Source organism: Cetorhinus maximus, chromosome 4 (genome assembly GCF_964194155.1).
Source record: "Cetorhinus maximus chromosome 4, sCetMax3.hap1.1, whole genome shotgun sequence".
Lineage (NCBI taxonomy): Eukaryota > Metazoa > Chordata > Chondrichthyes > Lamniformes > Cetorhinidae > Cetorhinus > Cetorhinus maximus.
In genome coordinates, this window is record NC_135882.1 from 17,643,616 (window position 1) to 17,657,821 (window position 14,206).

At 40.9% G+C, this 14,206-nt stretch overlaps 1 protein-coding gene across 17 annotated transcripts in view; it reads right to left on the bottom strand.

Moving 5' to 3' along the window:
- Window positions 1–14,206, bottom strand: part of fam49bb (family with sequence similarity 49 member Bb) — a 227,242-nt gene that overhangs the window by 85,272 nt on the left and 127,764 nt on the right. For 14 of the 17 annotated variants that reach the window (XM_078539993.1, XM_078539987.1, XM_078539988.1 and 11 more), the window contains one exon: window positions 2,662–2,697. The exons of 2 other annotated variants lie outside the window; for them this stretch is intronic. The gene's annotated coding sequence lies outside the window, so the exon portion shown is untranslated. Of the gene's footprint in view, window positions 1–2,661; window positions 2,698–8,851; window positions 9,013–14,206 lie in introns of those variants that run through there. One more of the 17 variants, XM_078539983.1, reaches the window with a different exon arrangement.

Below are 14,206 nucleotides of genomic sequence, written 5' to 3' on the forward strand. Positions count from 1 at the left end.
TGCACCTTTTAAAGGAAAACTGATAACTATTTGAAGCAGAGGAAGATGCAGGCTATGGGGAGAAAGTGGGATTAGTTTTAGTTTGTTCCAAGAGTCAGCACAGACCTGATGAGTGAAATATCATCCATCTGTGCTGTAAATTTCTAGGGTTCTGTAATACTTTCACAGAACAAGAAAATTCAATGATGGGAGATTGCCTCAAATTGATAAAGCACAAACCAAATACCAAATTGTTGCTTCCTTCAGCTTGAAGTGTAATTCAACTCAAATCCACCAAACACCTGGTTTTTTGACAAAATTTCATCGGAAAAGGATTTCCATAGTATATGAAAGACCAACAAACCCAAACTGGTCCAAACTGAATCAGAAAAATGTGAATCTACTGTAATTTAGACGTGTTCATTTGTTTTGCAAGTTTTTGCTAGTTGCATCCCCCTGAACATGTGCAACACTATCCTGCCAGCAAACAACTCCTTCACATATAGTACTTATCCTTATAACTCGACGACTGTACAGGTGGATGTGGTTCCGATTAATCTGGTATTTATCTCTAATTTAAGCAAGTCAATGAACACACATATTCCCTTTGTTGGGCAGTTGGGAATGTTTCCTATTCCCTGGCTATGTAGCTGGGGATGAAGCAAAAATGCGCAAGTGCTTCTCTTCAGTCTCAAATCGCAGAGAAGAAAGGCAAAGCAGATGAACATATTTTCGTAAATGGCCAAAAAGTATGTCAAGTTTTCTGATGGTTGCCATCCAAGATCTTTTGCAGGTTAACAGATTCCCTCCTCACTTACACAACTGGTCTCACTATTTAAATTTCAGATCTAAGTAACTCAAATGTTATACCTTCAAAACATTCTGAATCCCAATGGGTTTTCTTTATTATTTGTTCTTGAATATGAGTGTCACTGGAAAAGCCACATCCCAGTTGTGAGAGGTTGTGGTAGGTCGCCTTCTTAAACCACTGCAGACCTTGTAGTAATGGTGCTCCCACAATTTTCATATAGGGAATTACACCATTTTGAACCAGTGACCATGACTGAACAATGTCTAAGTCAGGTTATGTGTGACTCAAGAGGGGAATTTGGAAATGATGCTCCCATGGTCACTCTTAATTATATTAGGTGACACTGACCACAGGTTTCTTAAAATATTAACAACATCTGCTTCTTAATTTTTAATTTTGCCTGTTACTTCAAATTTCAGAAATATGGAGAAAAATTTCCCCCCCTTTGTGGGGTGTCTGGGGACGGGTACGAACCCGATCAGCGCCGCGCCGCCATTTTACATGGGCGGGCCAATTAATGCCCGCCTAGCGTGACACACGCCCGGAAGTTCTGAGCGCTCCCCGTGCAAACGGGTGGGCGAGGGGGTGGATTCTCTGAATTGGGGCCTCGCATGTGCGCGAAAGAGCGCAGAAACCTCCCTGAGGCACCTCTGTGCCTCAGGGAGATCAGTTTGACATTTAAAAGCTGAAATAAAGTATTTAAAAACTTTTAAAACATGTCCCCTCATGTGACACTGTCTTTCAAAGAGAACCCACATTGATATTAGATTGTAAGAATTTCCTTAAAGGAGCAGCACTAAATATGACACTGTCACATGACCTGGGACATGTCAAATTTTTTTAAAATAATTTAAAATTATTTAAAAATTGTTATTGAATTTTAAAACCCTTCATGAAACCTCATTCCGCCCATGGATGAGGTTTCACGAAAAACACAAAGGCCGCCTGGGCTCTTTGCCTGCCTGCCAACCTTAAGGTTGGATGGGCAGCTCATTTAATTGCTTAAATTAGTTTTTAACAAAGCCTTTATAGGTCTTTGACAGTTCAGCGGGCGTGCAGCCGAACTGGAAATCTAAATGGCACGCGGTGACTCGGGACGCCCGCCAGACATCACCATGCGTCATTTTACGTGTCGGTGAGCAGGCCCCGCCCCCACTCGCCGACCGGAGATTTCAGCCCATAATGTTGAGCTTCCCAGGTCCTTTTTCCTTAAAAAGACTAAGAACAAAACAAACTCACCTAGTTTATTTTTGTTTTTGCTAATCATAAATAGTTTTTTCTGTAAATAGATCATGAAATATGGTCCCTTACACAATACATTGTTAAGTTGAATACATTGTTGGTAAGGCAGATTCCATTTTTTCTCCCAGTATGCCCAACTCAAGTCACCAATATTCTTATATGCTACAATTGGTTATTGAAGATCAATTGCCAAATATATGTTTTTTTTTACTGGAAATGGGGCGGGGGTGAAGAAAGAGGAGAGTCGAATAACCCATTCAATCAAGTTCTTGAAGAATTGCTGGCCTAGGAACTATGGGGGGAATGAATCAAATTTTGTTTAGGTTCAAATGTGAAAATATGCATAGTAATCTTGTAATTTTACACTTCCAAATTACGTAGCATTGATTATTTTTAATCAAAGATAAGGTGACCACCTATACAGTCCAGCTAGACTTGTTTATTGGAAAAAAGTATTCTCAATTTCTTTAGTAAAACCTAATGTCATCACAGCTTAAGAACTGTTTATAATAAGTATATATGCAGTTTTTCACATTATTTCTGGTGTTTTATTCAAAGAAGCAGTATCAGCCTTTAATTTTTAGTGATTATATACAACTTATCTTTTAAAATAAAGGACAAGCACTTACCTACAACTTTTGCTGCTTTATCTGTTGACTCCCAGTCTGGAATTATTAAAAAAAAGAAATATCTTTTTAGTCTGCATGTTTATCTCTGCAATTTTGCAGGTCAAATAATTTATGCTGTTCATAATTTATAAATATTTGTTGGTCCAGTATTAAAAATCTCAACAATCTTTAATTTAGGTTACTATAGCATACTATTTCAGTGTTTGCATGTTACTGTTCATTTGTCACTTCAAACTATCTTCTTTTTTTCCCAGTGTTACCTTCACACCATCCACCGCTGGCCAAGAGACAGGCAGCCAATTTCTGTACAACCCCCTCCTTCCCTTTGCCTCACCATTGATGGTCATGCCTTCTGCCACCTAAGCCCCATGCTCTGGAACTCCCTACTTAAATTATTTTGCCTTCATTTTTTAAGACCCTCTTTAAAAAACATCTCTTTGACTAAGCCTTTGGTTGCCCCTCTTAATATTTTACCAGTTCAGTGTTTATTTTTCCTTATGTCTTTATGAAGACATTTGGGGCGGAATTTTACACCAGCAGGATTTTACATTCCCGCCGAAGTCAATGCAGTTTAGAATGGTTCGCCGCATTTTACGCCCCAACGGAGCCGTAAAACTGCGGCCTTGGATTTTTTCTTCCATGTTAAAGAAGCAATTGTTGTTGTAGCTCAATGGAATACACCTTATGCACTGACTACATTTCCATTACACTTTATCCTTATTACAACCCTCTCATATATATTTCTTGTGTTATTTTTAGACTATTGGTCTATAGCCACCATATTTTTGTACTGCATTCCATGACAAGTTATGAAGTGTAGCAACTTTGTTAAACCTTTAGATTTGCCTGTCATACAAGCACATTCTATTAGTTTCATTTCAGATATCTGGCAATTTAAAATTTAGTGATTTTCTGCAGAAACACCTCAACAACATTAGAAAGCCCCATTCAGTTAAAATAAATAGCCCATTCTGTCCCCAGTTGCTGTGCTGTCAGATATAGTCTCCACTGTTTCTATTCATCATTAGCTGCCTGCTGTTATTGTCAATGAGAGCATATTATTGAATGTAGCTGCAAGAAGGAATTTCCTTGTCATTCCTGTGAATGAGATTGCTCTATTCTCACAGCAAGAAACAATGGTTTCTGGATCAATCTGAATATCCCCACCATCCTGCCTCATTATTCCCAGTTCTAACCCTTCCTCACCTACACCATCCCCCTTGCAAAAAGGCACTTTAAAGTTTTATATACAGAATAATGGAGCAAAGGATTCAACATCTAATGAAAGGAGGGAAATGTGACAGACTGGCCCAGAATCACAGAGGTACAGGCAGACATAAACTACGAAGACAAGTGAAAAATTTTGACTTTTTTTTTTAAAAAGGTAAGGCTATCCTAGCAATATTGTATTCTGGAGACCTCTTTTTAGTCAATATTATCAATTCACCAATCTGACTCCAGCCTCAGCTTGAGTACAGCTGCACTTCTTTAGCTACTCTTGACGAACCTGGGTGTGAATGGCTCAGGGTAAAAGGAGGGGCATATTGAGCCCCATTCTACAGCTCCACCATTAAATAGACATCTTCTAATAAATGCTTGACCTTTTCAGCCATCAATAAGGGGTTTTGAACAAGAAAACTGCAAGGGAAACCAAGAATTACATTGAACAATATGGAGTGAAAATATAACAATCCTATTGAAGGTGTTGTTACAGACAGGAGGGGGTTTAATTTAAACAGCCGTGATTTCTCCTCTCACCACCCATCGGTAAACAGAAAAAGTGCTCTATGACTTTTGATTTCCCCTTTGTGCGGTGGCTTATTTCCCAACCCCTCAATTTTGGTGTGATTCAATTTCTATTAATAACCCCACAGTAAACTTGAGAAAGGATGAACTAAAAGGGTTAGTTTAATTCACACACACTCAAAATGCAGGAGGGCATGTCACGTGTAGCCCCTGGTACATTCATACAATAGAAGAGGGATAAGGGACAGAAAGAGGTACAGGGCAAAGATGAGAATTATTGTTTCACGACAGTCCAGAATCAAAAGTCCAATGGTGAATTCCTTCACAGAGGTTATATATATTTGATAAAAATATCCCCCTGACACCGGTAAACTCCGAAGTTGAATATGAAACGCAAGTTGAATTTCAGTATTCTTGAGAATTGAGTTGAAAGCTGGCAGATGAAATTCCATGCAGAAAAATGCAAAATGTGAGGGCAAAACAAAATCCAGAAAGGGACTATTATTTAAATAACAAAACATATTTACAAGGAAAATGCTACAGGTGTCAGATATGGTTCAGTTGGTGGCACACTCACCTCTGAGTCAGAAGGTTATTGACCAAGTGCTACTCCAGAGACTTGCGCACATTGTCTAAGCTGACACCCTAGTGAAGTACTGAGGAAGTGTTAAGCTGTCAGGAATGTTGATTTTCTGATGAAGCGTTAAACAAAGACTCCAACTGCCCTCTTAAATGGATGTATAAGTTCCATGGCACTATTCAAAGAGGGGGCCAATATTTGTCCCTCAACCAACATCTCAAAAACAGATTGGCTGTCCTTATCACATTGTTACGTGTGGGGTCTTACTGTGCACAACTTGACTGCCAAGTTTCCCACATTACAAGAGTGATTACATTTCAAAAAGCACTTAATTAGCTGTGATGTGCTTTGGGACATCTGGAGGTTGAGAAAGATGCTATTTTTATACAAGTTATTTCTTTCATTAAACAAAAGCTTTTGCAACAATGCTCATTGAGTAAAGCAAACCAGAATTGGGTTGTTTTAAAACTTCAATATCGAGCCAAAATAGTGAGGTAATCTTGTCACTTTATAAATCATTGGTCCGATTACTGGTATTTTACATGTGAATGTGCAGTGCGGATTGCTGCAGGACAAAAAGGATATTGCAGCTATTCAAAGCATAGGGAATGGAGCAACCAGAATGAATATTGGGAGGGAGGGATTCATAATGAGGAGCAATTATGTCACTTGGACATATCCTCACTGGAACAGAGGGTTGAGGGGAGCTATGATTGCTGTTCTTCAGCATTCTGAAAGGGAACAGATAATATAGACCATGAGAAGCTTCCTCATTCTCTGCAAAAGAGTTAGAGGGCACAGCCTGCATTAAAATTAAATCTGTGGAAGCAATACTCAGTGAGCAAGTTGTCAATCTTTGGAACATGCTTCCAAGGGAGGTGCTGGGAACAGTTAGCATTAATTCATTCAAGTATAAATTAGATTATTTTATTTTAGAAAATAACATTTGCAATACAGTACATGAGTAATTTGAGACATGATGGACAGTAAGTGTAGATAACTTGGGAGGAGCAAGTGATTTTGGACCTGTGGTCCACTGCGGTTTTCTTGAGTCTGTTGTAGAGTAATTAACTGAGATAGATTGCTATGCTTATACAAAGACAGTGGAGTTGTTGAGTAATGTGACTCGTAGGATGGTTGAAGGCAAATTGGAAGGAGTGTTTTCTTTCTAATGTACCAATTCCTGTGCAAGAACACTGGTATTTTTTCTCAAATTAATTTTCAGGGTTCAAATGCAGGCTACACATAGGTATATATGCCCTAAGGCCCAGAAGATGTTGTTACATAAAACTACATTTGAACATGAAAGTTTAAATGAATTTGAAAAAAATTAAATAGGCATCTTATTAACTGCAGAGGCAATGCAAAAAGCGATCCTCCCCAGTTCTGTTGACTTGCAATTTCATTTTGAAAGATATTACAGTTTAAGGTTTCAAAGACACATATTGCTGCAAATCCTTTTCTTTTCCTTTTCAACAGCCTTAATTTTCTACAGTGCAATACAAACACTTGAGGGCAGTGCAGCACATTAGTGCTCAAAAAGTATGCACTGCAAGTGCAGAAAGCTGCAAATTCCATACATACCATTTCTCACAAGGCAAAATCACGATCTGAGCAATGCACAGGCATCACCACAAGGACATATTATAACAAGTGAAGAGGATACTCAGTAGAGCGCATACATCTGCCACACGGTGTTAACTCAACATTATTACAATTACACACACAGCTCTCCCTTTAGACTTTTCCCTGCCTGGTTGATGCTCTGCAACTACAAAGCTGCAAAAAATAAATCTTTGAAATCCATCTCACTGAGGAGGCTTCAGGCCAATCCACGTCCAACAACCTGCTCTGAAAATTCTGCTCATATTTTGACAACTGTGACAAATTCCACCACAGCAGCTGAGAAAATCCACAACATTCTAAAACAATCAACAGCATTATAAATAAAACAAGTCACAAAAAATGTCAATTTTCCCTATCTCCCACTGTTAACAAATCCTTTTTTTTAAAAAAATTGAGGATCTGGATCCACAGCTTTACCAAAAGCTAGCCAGTTCTTCCTTGGGCCAGACCCGGTATACTAAGGTTCACTGAAATCCAGACATTAGCTTTTGAGATATATTGTTCATAAACAGGGGCAAAAACATTACCTCCTCCCACCTTCAGTGACAGGGTAGAGACCTTGGAAAGTCTAGCTGCTTCCACGTTCACAGAATGTTTCTCATGTCACAGGGTAGCCAAAATTGTTGTTAGGGAGCTTTTATGCTCCTCTGTGTTGACTTTTTTCATGGTAACTTGTTTCTTGCAGGCATCTGAAAAGTGTGAAGTCAACTTGCCTGACACTTCTGCTGATAATGTCAGACATCAGTTTTCTTGTTAGAATGGGTACTTGCAAACATTTTCCTTTGAACAGCCCAATAAGAGTAGGTTAATACAAGTTATCTATAACAAACCTTTCCCAATAATGTGGACTAGGACCCAAACAACTAAGTAACAGCGAATCCATTATTTTTGGACAGTACTAGAAATTAACTACAGCTGATGTGTGATGACACAAACGTAAACTCAATTTTCTAACTCCATGAATTGCTAATGAGCAAAGGAATGTTTGTATCTTTTCATCATCAGTGGCTGCTGATACCTGAGTATTACAAATTACAGTCCACCGTGATTATTTTGTGCTCAAAATGCACTGCAATTAAGGTGGATTGTGTATATCGAAGAGATGCTCTGGGCCCAAAGAGAGTGTTTTCTTTTAATTGTACCTAAAGGCAGAGAGGATACACAAGCCTAATTCAGTTTAAGTTGTTCAATTGGTTAGTCTGTGCAGTGAAAGTAGTGTCAGTTACACTGAGTAGGTTATTCATTCCTTGCAATTCCACTGGTTTCAGAATGAGCATAATAAGAGCAAGCAAGCAATTCCATAATAAGATCAATTGCTGGTGTTGCAGTAATACAGTTCACTGCTTATCTTCATACTTGGATAGCTATTGAAGGCTACCACCATCCGTGGAACTACACCCCAGAACACATTACAACATTTAGGAAAGTGGGGGGAAAGGGGGGGCAAGATTAATTAAAATGCCAATTTATGCAGTTCATCACATCAATTTCCAAAACATCAGAAAATGATTTTCTATGATTATTCAGCCCAATTTTTTTACATTACAGGGTGTACTACAGAATATTGCAAGTCAGGTTTTGCTAGTATTAGCTGACTTCATTTAGCTTTACACTCACGTGATCCAGTTGACAAAATAATGGAGGCACGTTTGTGCAATTTATAAAATTCAAGGCCATAGCAAATATTGAAAATTAGGGAGAGGTGTAAAAGGAGAACAATAATCCTCTTGTTCAATTTTCTGATGTTACTGGGACCAATAAAGGCAAGAATGGCACTGACCCTTGCTATTAACACATTCTGCTATTTAACTTTTACACCACTATCAGCACTTTCTTTAGTCTTTAACACTAACATTAACACTTCCTTTGTCTTGTGTCCATGGCATCTTTGTCAATCTCTCCTGAGCTCCCACCTATCCCTGACCTTCTATTTTGCTCCACCTGCTCCACCCTTCTTAAACAGTATAATATCCATCATATTTCTACTTCTCTTTAACTCTGGAGAAAAGTCATACGGACTCGAAACGGTTTCTCTCTTCACAGATGCTGCCAGACCTGCTGAGTTTTTCCAGCATTTTCTGTTTTTATTATGATGGAAAATGGCAAACTGGTATATTGTATCATGCTTAGGATAACAGTTGATTGAGGAGGAAATTATTTGATCAGTTTCAGGCATTTAAAATATATATGACTCCAGTGCCAAATACCATACCATTCTTTCCCCTGGATATCACCAACCTCAAATGTAGAAGGTCCTGTGGGTCAGTAGGCAGCATCCCTGCTTCTGAGCCAGCAGCTCCGGATTCAAGTCCCACTCCACGACTTGCTGGCCACAGAAGGAGTGTTCATTGTGAGATTCAAACAGGTTGATAATCAGCCTGCTAATCCTTCCAACACATCCCTACTATTCCACAAAAGGAAAAAGGTGTGTGTGAAGATACAAAACAAAAACCAACCAACCTCATATTGATGCAAAATATTCCACAGCACTACTCGAAGAGCAGAAGGGATTTTCTTCTGGCATCTTGCCAACGTTCCTGTTTCAACTAGCTCCATCAAAAACACATTATCCAGTCATTCATTCATCTGCTTGTTTATTGTCTGTGAGACCACCCTGTATGAAAATTGGCTGCTTCTTTTGCCTACATGACAATGACTAATTAATTGGTTTTAAATTGTTTGGAACATTCTGAAGATGGAATAAAGCTATATATAAATGAAATGTTTATTTTCTTTATTCAATCCAGAGTAGTCTGGAAGGACTTAATGGGATTTTCCCTTCGTTGGGCGGGTCCAGAAGTGGCCACAAAATGGATCGCTGCCCGCATTCGGGCTCCGGCTGCAATTTCACGCTGGCTGGCCAATTAACGGCCTGCTGACATGAAAGGCGCGCTGAAAGGCTCAGCGTTGCTAGGGCGTTGTGGGGTGGGGGGGTGTGACAAATGTGGAAGTCTGCGCATGCGCGGGGGGAATGCATGCTGACAGCTCCCTGAGGGAACTGAGCTGCCTCAAGTAGCTGAAGATTTGTACAAAGGAAAATAAAGATTTAATAAATTATATAAACATGTCCCCACATGTGACTCAGTCACATGAAGAGGGGATTGTTTAAAATGAAGTGGAAATTTTTATTTTTGTATTTTTTTACTTACCGTTGGAAACCTCATCCCACTCATGGATGAGGTTTCGTAAAAAAATGCAAAGGCTATCTGGCCTATTCGCCCACCCGCCATCTATAAGGTTGGATGGGCAACAAAAATTACAAATTAATTAATTGCTTAAGGGACTTAATAGGCCTCTTAATTGTCGGCAGGTGCGCTGCCAACTCTTGCATGCACCCGTCGACCGAACGATCGCAAGAGTACATGATGACATTGGGACGCTTGACAGTGGTGATCGATATTGAAGTTGATGACATTGCCGATTGTCGGGAAAAAAAACATTCGCTATTATGTCCAGCATAAGCTGGACTAAAGGAAACCTGCTGTCCTTAACTGGTTAGGCCAACATGCAACACCAGCCCCACAGCAATGGTTGACTCTTAAACATCCTCTGAAATTGCCTAGCAAGCCACTCAGTTGTATCAAACTGCTAAAAAGTCTAAAAGGAATAAAACCAGATAGGCCACCTGGCATCACCTAGGTACCGGAAACGACAACGGCAAACTCAGCCCAGTTGACCCCACTAACATCAGGGAGCTTGTGCCAAAATTGGAAGAGCTGTCTCACAGCTCTAGTCAAGCAACAGCCTGACATTGTGTGTAAGGTATGAATCCATGAGTATGACTGTGTCCCAGACACCACCATCACCGGGCGCTGTCCTATTCCACCGGCAGGACAGACCCATCAGAGGTGGTGGTACAGTGGTATACATTCGGGAGAGTCTTCAACATCGACTCTGAACCCCATGAAGTATCATGACGTCAGGTCAAACATGGGCAAGGGAACCTCCTGGTGATTACCATGTACCATCCCACTCAGCTGATGAATCAATACTCCTCCATGTCGAAAATCACTTGGAGGAAGCACTGAGGGTGCAGAATGTACTCTGGGTGGGGGACTTCAATGTCTATCACCAAGAGCAGCTTGGTAGCACCATTACAGACTGAGCTGGCCAAGTCCTAAAGGACACAGCTGCTAGACTGGCTCTGGGGCAGGTGGTGAGAGAACCAACAAGAGGGAAAAACATACTTGTCCTCATCCTCACCAACTTGCCTGCAACTCCCCTGTTGCCTGTTTGCTCTGAGCTAGTCAGAAACCTGGGACAGATCCACGCAACTTACCTTAGTAGTTACACAGGAAATATTAGACAGTTTAAAACCTGGTCTTGACACCTGGGTAACTCCATAACTGACCCCTCTAACACACCCCCAACAATCCAACTAACCTCCGACCCGACCCCACCACCCCCTGATTTTCAAGGCTTACAAGAATTAAGTGAACCAATTAAGCAAAGAAAATATAGACGCAATAGGAATTTTCAAGGATGAAGGGGGAATCCAATTGTGAAGTAGGGAGGTGTAACCGAAAGCAAATAAATATTTTACATCCATTTTCATACTGTGCTGGTGGAAGTAAAAATGTAGGTATACCAGAGTAGAATGTAAACAATTGTTAAAGATAACTGTAAAAAAAAATCAAATTGTTTCCTAAAGAGTCAACATGGGTAGTCCACTCGGCCTCTGCAAGATAACATCCTAGGCTGCTGAAGGAAGTCAAAATGCAGATGGTACAGCCCTGATCAAAAATTATCAATCTTAAAATGCAAATGATGTCACAACATTCTCTCTAAACAATGAGGGTGCGCAGTAGTACAGCAATTGGGAATGTAGCGCACAACAAGCAAACAGATCACGCAAAAGCAACATTCCTTTAAGATATGCATATGCGTGGTTGTGCATCAATCTTAAAGGGACCATTGCTGCTAGACTGGCTCTGGGGCAGGTGGTGAGAGAACCAACAAGAGGGAAAAAACATACTTGACCTCATCCTCACCAATTTGCCTGCAATTCCCCTGTTGCCTGTTTGCTTTGAGCTAGTCAGAAACCTGGGACAGATCAACGCAACTTACCTTAGTAGTTACACAGGAAATGTTAGACAGTTTAAAACCTGGTCACGAAGTTGGCTTGTTGCAAATAAATGTTAGAGGGAATATTGGTCACAGGGCTGGAGGATAGCCAGTGTAATACCTCTGTTCAAAATGGGAAAGGAGAATAACACTATAAACTGGTTCATCAAATGTTATTTGAGAATAAACTTCTGGAGTCCATAATTTGACCAAATTGTTAATAATTTAGAGGCGTATGGGATAATTAAGGAAAACAGCATGGACTTGTTAAAGGAAAGATGGATTACACAGATTTGGTCATTTTGAGATGGTCAATTGGGCAGATGAAAGTAGAAGTAGTGCATACAGATTTTCACAGGTATTTGATAAGCTGTCTCACAGAAGGCTTGTCAAAGATTCAGCTGAATCAAAGTAAATGCAACATAATGGAAGGAAATTTTGTTTGCAGTCAGGAATGGTTGTTACATGGATTACCATCTTGAAGTTTTGCCCATGATAATTCACCTTCCTCATAAGACTGAGTAAAGTTCAGTATTGGGCACAAATTGTAAAAGACTTTGCTCTTTACTTGTTCTTATTTTATATTGTTATGAAAGTTCATAACTTGCAAATCTATGCTGAGCGTGTTTGCATTAAAGTTTTACACCACTTAGAAATCCCTGTGAAATTTCCCAGCAGCTAGCTGAGAAATTTAAGTCAATGTATATATGGTGCTCTCTTATTTTTTTTATTCATTCAAGGGATGCGGGCTTTGCTGGCTAGGCCAGCATTTATTGCCCATCCATAATTGCCCTTGAGAAGGTGGTGGTGAGCTGCCTTCTTGAACCGCTGCAGTCCATGTGGTGTAGGTACACCCACAGTGCTGTTAGAGGGAGTTCCAGGATTTTGACGCAGCAACAGTAAAGGAACGGCGATATATTTTCAAATCAGGATGGTGAGTTGCTTGGAGGGGAATTTCCAGGTGGTGGTGTTCCCATCTATCTGCTGCCCTTGTCCTTCTAGATGGTAGTGACCTTGGATTTGGAAGGTACTGTAAGGAGCCTTGGTGAATTCCTGCATTGCATCTTGTAGATGGTGCACACAGCTGCTACTGCGCATCGGTGGTGGAGGGACTGAATGGTTGTGGATGGGATGCCAACCAAGCCGGCTGCTTTGCCCTGGATGGTGTCAAGCTTCTTCAGTGTTGTTGGAGCTGCACTCATCCATGCAAGTAGATTGTGGACAGGCTTTGGGGAATCAGGTGAGTTACTTGCCGCAGGACTCCTAGCCTCTGACCTGCTCTTGTAGCCACAGTGTTTATATGGCTAGTCCAGTTCAGATTCAGGACAATGGTAACCCCCAAGATTTTGATAGTGGGGGATTCAGCTATGGTAATGTCATTGAATGTCATGGGGCGATGGTTAGATTCTCTCTTGTTAGAATGGCCATTGCCTGGCAATTGTGTGGCACAAATTTTACTTGTCACTTGTCAGCTCAAGCCTGGATGTTGTCCAGGTCTTGCTGCATTTGGACATGGACTGCTGCAGTATCTGAGGAGTTGCAAATGGCTGAACATTGTGTAATCATCAGCGAACATCCCCATTTCTGACCTTATGATGGAGAGAAGATCATTGATAAAGCAGCTGAAGATGGTTGGGCCTAGGACACTACCCTGAGGAACTCCTGCAGAAATGGCCTGGAGCTAACATGACTGACTTCCAGCAACCACAACCATCTTCCTTTGTGCAAGGCATGACACCAACCAACAGAGTGTTTCACCCCTGATTCCCACTGACTCCAGTTTTGCTAGGGATCCTTGATGGCACACTCGGTCAAATGCGGCCTTGATGTCAAGGGCAGTCACTCTCACCTCACCTCTGGAGTTCAGCTTCTTTGTCCATGTTTGAACCAAGGCTGTAACGAGGTCAGGAGCTGAGTGGCCCTGGCGGTACCCAACCTGAGCTCCGGTAAGCAGGTGCCACTTGATAGTACTGTTGATGACCCCTTCCATCACTTTACTGATGATTGAGAGTACTGATGGGGCAGTAATTGGCCGGTTTGGATTTGTCCTGCTTTTTGTGTATGGAACCTATCTGGATAATTTTCCACATTGTCGGGTAAATGTCAATGCTGTAGCTGTACTGGAACAGCTTGGCTAGGGACGGGGCAAGTTCTGGAGCACAAACCTTCAGTGCTATTGCCGGAATATTGTCAGGGTTATTGCACTATCCAGTGCCTTCAGCCATTTCTTGATATCATGTGGAGTGAATCAAATTGGCTGAAGACTAGCATCTGTGATGCTGGGGACATCTGAAGGAGACCAAGATGGATCATCCACTCAGCATTTCTGATTGAAAATTGTAGCAAGTTCTTCAGCCTTATCTTTTGCACTGATGTGCTGGGCTCCCCCATCATTGAGGATGGGGATATTTGTGGAGCCTCCTCCTCCAGTGAGTTGTTTAATTGTCCACTACCACTCACGGCTGGATGTGGCAGGAGTGCAGAGCTTAGATCAGATCTATGTTTGTTGAATCACTTAGCTCGGTCTAT